The following is a 6,111-nucleotide window of genomic DNA, read 5'->3' as shown; positions in this document are numbered from 1 at the left end:
GGATCTCACGGGGGGTGTGGAGATCACTCAGGGTGTATAGTTTTTGGTAGGATGATCAGATTAGGTTGATGTATAGGGACTAGACGTCCTTCTTTTTGGGTTGCAGTATTTTAATTCGGAAAACTGTACCTATACTAATATTTTCAGTTTGACATCTTATTTGAATGGGTTCCATGTACCATTTGTTATTGTGTAAATGCTTTTGATTTATATTTGGAGAAACTTTTCCGCTGCTTGTAAATTATAACGACTCAATTATTTATCCAAAGGCATTTCCTTGTTTATTTCTCTGTTTTAGTTTAATCTCTTTCAAAAAAAAAACTACACCCTCGCTTTGAAAATCGGGGTGTTACAATCTTAACGAATAGCGACAAGACACTCAATCCGATCAACCGTTGAGTCGTCATATATTGTGGAAGGAAGCTCGTGTAAATAAGGACGGAGTGGTTGACAATGAAAATGTCCAAAAAGTAATAGAACTTTGTGTAAGTATATTATCACTTTAATATTTTTTAATATTGTATTTTATCACTTGAATATTTTTTAATATTGTATTTTAAAAATGATATTGAACTTATCTTTTTAATCCTACATGTATTTTAGGAGACTATCGAACAAAGTTCTGAAAATCAAGAGGGCAACAAAGCTAGTTGCAGGGACATTCTGGGTAAAGTGTTTAATGTTCCTGAGTATTCCGATCGGGTTAGGGGGAAAGGATTTGGCATAACTCCTAAAAGCTATTTTTCCCAAGAGAACCGCCAAAATCCATCCAATGATGAATTATTAGAGAAGCTCAAACTCCTTACAGAGCAAGTGGCACTTTTGGTGAAGAGGAACAAAGACAAGCAACTCTCGGATCAGCTCCAACGTGTACTACAAATGGAGAGTGAAAACGCGAGTTGCAACATCGGTCTCAAAAGTCTTCCCAAGGTAATTAATTACTTACTTATGTAATTACTTATGTATTAAATATACTTATATATTAACCATACTTATGTTTTAATCATTGATTTAGGGTGTCACTTCATGCGTGCTGTACTTATCCTCCCCTACTCATCGGAAGGTCGGAAAGGGAAAATTGTACAATACTTCGGGAGAAGTATTGCACAACACACCGATCCCTGCGGGCCATGTCAAAGTATCACCAATTATTGCTTTGGAACCAAGTGGAGATATGAAGTTTTTGGGTGAAGCAATTGGTAGTTACGTGGCATGGCCCACAGATCTTGTTGCCCTCGATAAGGTATATTTAATTAATTGAAATGTATGTTTAATTGATATGTATATTTAATTGCTGACTTTTTACGCTCCTAACTTTAATTTCATATTTATATTTAGATGCTGAAAAAGCCTAAAGGGAATGATAAAAAGATTCCCATAAACGAATCAATTACATCGCCCGAAAAGGTTTGTCACATTTATTCCCTAAGGTTTGTCATTTTTTCAGATTCAATAAACTAACATTTAACCTCATTTTTTCAGATTCAATCAAATAAACCACCCGCATAACAAAATAAAGCCGGCAAACCTAAAAAATTGGAGGGTAATAGAGCTGGCAAACTACAAAAGCTGGAGGGTAATAAAGCTGCCAAAGTTGCAGCTAGAAAACTGGATCGAGGACAATCGGTCGCTGCTGCTCCTAAAATAAGTCAGCCATGCCTTGCTAAATACGGGCGTGTCTTGACATCCAAGTAAAAAGGAATATGGGCAGCAACGACGATTCGCGCATCGTAACCATGAATGAAGCTATATTCGGAGATGAGTATGAAGAATTTCTCGAAAAGGAGCACATATACGAACTTCTCAACCATAAGGAGCTGAGTGCTACTGTCATCAGCTTGTACATAAGGTAAAAAATACTTTTAATTGCATTTATTGGTAATTAATTAAATTTATTGGTAATTAATCTAGTTTGAAATTTTCATTGAAGGTTTTTGTATGAGAAGGTTGTGTGCACGCGCAAATTGTCAAATAGATACTCATTCTTGTCTCCGCATAAGCTTTCGATGTGTAAACTCGATCCAATTAATGTAAAGAATTACATTGTAGATATGTTATTAGGAAATATAAAGAAGGATAAATTGTTCTTTGCACCATATAATTCAGGGTACGTAATTATATATTATTTATTTATATCTTTTTTAATTTATGAGATCTTAATTTATTAGTTTTGTAAACAAAATTGCTTAACCAAATTTTTGTTGTTGTAGGGCACATTGGGTGCTATTTGCAATCAATGCGATATCTGAAGTTATATACTATTTGGATCCCTTGCATGGCAATTACAACAATCACTCCGATATAAAGATTATGTTCGACACATAAGTAATATTCATTTATTTCTTACACATATTATATAAATAATGTCTTTGTTAATTCTATAATAATCACATTTATTTATTTGATAGTGCTTTACAAGTTTTTCGAGCTCAAAGAGGTGCTACAGTGTCGAAGCAAAAGTCTAATAACATCACATGGATTCCAGTAAAGTTTTGAAATATATGCCTTTAAATTTTCATTTACAAATATATGCCTTTACAATCAATGCACAAATATTTTATTGACTTATATGTTTTATTTTATAGTGCCCTCGTCAAACTAACAACATCGACTGTGGGTACTATGTATTGCGATTCTTGAAGGAGATTGTTGACAGAAATAAAACTATTATCCCAGAAACGGTACGATATTTTTATTATATGATTTTCGTATATAAATTATCTATATATTTGATTCTGACTTAATATGTTCAATTTTTATATTGGACAGTACTTTGACATTTCCAGTCCAACATACTCTGAGGAAGATCTAATGGAATTAAAGGAAGACTGGTGTCAGTATGTGCTTGAAATGAACATTATTTGATTTTCTGGAAAATAGCATGCTGCAAGGGATCTGAATATTATATGGTAGCTAGTTATATTATGTGTATTCTCTTAGTTATATGTATATGAATAGGACACAATATATGAACATGTATATGAATATGTGTTGTTGTACAATATCTTTCCAATGTATATGTAGTTAATTAAGTTATATATATGTATCTGAATGTTTTGTTGTAAATTAATATATAAAGTAAAGTTATATAGTTCTGTTTTTGTGTACTGATTGTGAGAACTGATTTTGAATATGTATTTGAATATGTTTTGTTGTTGTGTGAACTGATTGTGAACTGATTCTGGATGAAAATAATTTTGGAAAAAAAATTAAAAGACAGCGCTTTCTAAAAAAATGCCATAAAAAACTAAAAAGCGCTTTTCAAAAATTTTATTTACAACGTATTTAAAAAAAAAAAATACACCTTTTACAATGCTTTTTTTAAAAAGCGTTGTAAAATGTGCACTATAACGCATATATTGGGTGCACATTTTACAGCGCTTATTTGAAAAAGCGCTGTAAAATGTGCACCCAATATATGCATTATAGTGCACATTTTACAGCGCTTTTTGAAATAAGCGTTGTAAAAGGTGCATAATAATGCATATAATGTGTGCGCATTTTACAGCGTTTTTTTTGAAAAAGTGCTGTAAAATGTGCATATCAAGAGCGCAATATATCTACATGTTTTATAGCGCTTTTTGGTTTTAAAAAAAGCGTTGTTGTATCTTTTACAACGCTCGATTCCACAGCTTTTTTTTTTTTTTTGAAAAAGCGCTGTTTATTAGTTTAAAAAAGTGCTATAAAATCTTATTTTTCGCGTAGTAATTCAATTGATTATCTAATACTTTGCCTTTATAATTAAATATGCCATCACATCTTGACAGGCCATTAAAGAAATAAAAAGTAATGAAAGATTGATAGATAAAAGAATGAACTCTTATGAGATCCATACTAAGATCAAGTGACTTTTGAGTGGGCTATAGGAACAAACATGCCACATCAATATACTTAAATATTTTAACAAAGAAAATGTTTTTGTTTTTGTTCAGTGTTTTCTAATAGCTATCTAACTGAAGCATATTGTTGGTTTAGATCGTCATTCTAATGGGAAAGGATAATGGATAGATAAGAAAAAAAAAGTTTGCAAAACATAAAATTCATAGAAAATTTAACAATTGTTTTTTTGCAAAAATACAAATTTCGAAGATAATTATTTATTAAAGATTTTAAAATTCATAGAAAATTTAGATGGATTTATTCCACAACAAACAAAGAAAATTTTGTAGGAAATATTGGAAAAGAAAAATGCAATTCAAGAAAAATATATGCAAAAGTTTTTGTGAATATTTCAACAGGTAATTTTTCAGCGAAATTTTTGCGATTCTTTTTTACAAGTCACGTGACTCTTACTCATCCATTCAATTGAAGATAACACCTTAAACTTCAAAATAATATTTTTTAATTTTATAATTTAGTAATGAAATTCCTTATAAAAAAAGCGAGCTTTTAAAAACAATATATAAGGTAAAGAGTAGGCATGGCAATGGGGTGGGGCAGAGCGAATTTTTCCTCACTCACCCGCCATCATTTCTTATCATGTGAAATTTAGGTTTTCTCCTTTGTCCGCATCCGCAACCATTCATATAAATAAAATAATAAATCTAAAAGTCACATGAATCATAATTAATATAATTAAATAATTATTGTTATACAATAATAAATTCAAAAATATTAAAATCATATTTTCTCTATAAAGAAGATTATAATTTTTAATATTTAAAAAATATTAAATATCTATATGTTTATAAAATAAAAAAATGACATTACTAGCGAGGAGGATTCAGGTGCGAAGTGGATATCAACACTCCAAATCCGTCCCCACTCTGAATTTTAATTTTGTGGAAAACTGGCACCCAATCAAATGGATTTTCCCCACCCAAATCGAGACAAATTTGGATGGTTAACCGCGGATACAGATTTTGTTGCTATCCCTAGTCAAGAGCATCACATACTCACTTGGAACATCACAATAACGCTGAAAAAATCATAAATTTTAAAACAATGATAAATTTTATCACAATAGCAAAATTCTTTCGAAACATAACGTATGTAACTTTAGCAAATTAAAAGTAATAATAATTGCAATACGATGTCACTATCATAGCGGTAATTCTGAATATTTTAATGACGTACAAAAATGAAGCGATCTAAAATAGGTAATATAAGTTTTCAAAATAAAAACGTCTTTCGACGCTTCAAGAGTACTAGGCGTCACCTACAATTTGCAGCACGTCCACTAATGAACCTTCATTAGTCATTACTTTTAGAGTTATTTTGAGTCAATTGTTTAACTTATTTCTTTCAATTTAATGTTCATTTTAAAGTTATTTTGAATAAATGATCCTTCAAAAAAAATAAGGTGTTTATGTTTTCATTTTCACGATTAACCAACTATTTTATGTAGTTTTGTATGATTCATTTAGCGTAATATGGAACTTTGGTGAAAAAGCAACATGACTCATGTGCAATATTTTATTCATATATCGAGTTGTAGACGTCCAAATGGAGTAAAACTAGTTGCAAATGAAAGGTAACATCCATCGCTATGACTGTCATGATGACACTGATATCCAATTTGGACTATAAAAAGTGTGAAAAGTCAAGTCAAATAAGAGGGAAAGTCGTTTTAAAGAACAAAAGTGTTTATTTAACATTGTTGATCATTCTGCCCAACCATGCGCTACAATGCATTTGGTGGCACCATTTTATGTCCGGAGAAGAACTATACGCCAAGAATCATAGCAATCCGCGTATATGCATCCTGAAGCCCAATTTAAGATAAAAACTGATATTTTACAAGGATTGTGAACTAAGAGACCTTGGAGATCATATTCAGAACATCTTGGAGGCTAGGAACTTGAAAATTTTACTCTTTGTGTTCCTTTAACTTAGATCAAACATCAAAGGATGCAACATAAAGTCATATAAAATGCATGATCAGGAAACTGCACACTTAAACAAAACATTAGTGCTTTAAATTATTTTCGCAAAGTAATTTTGTTATCATCAACACAATTAAGGTTCATTGTGACACCCTAAACCCCAAAATAATATATATAATAATTTATATCATATTTCTATAAAATTTGCAGCGGATAAATAATAATATGTTTCCAAGAAAATAAAAACTTTAATCTTTAATTTAGGATATCATGTTTCTCAAAAATC

The sequence above is a fragment of the Cicer arietinum genome, chromosome 3, assembly GCF_000331145.2.
Source record: "Cicer arietinum cultivar CDC Frontier isolate Library 1 chromosome 3, Cicar.CDCFrontier_v2.0, whole genome shotgun sequence".
In the NCBI taxonomy this organism is placed as follows: Eukaryota; Viridiplantae; Streptophyta; class Magnoliopsida; order Fabales; family Fabaceae; genus Cicer; species Cicer arietinum.
The sequence above is the reverse complement of the archived record's forward strand: the minus strand, read 5'-3'. Positions refer to the sequence as shown.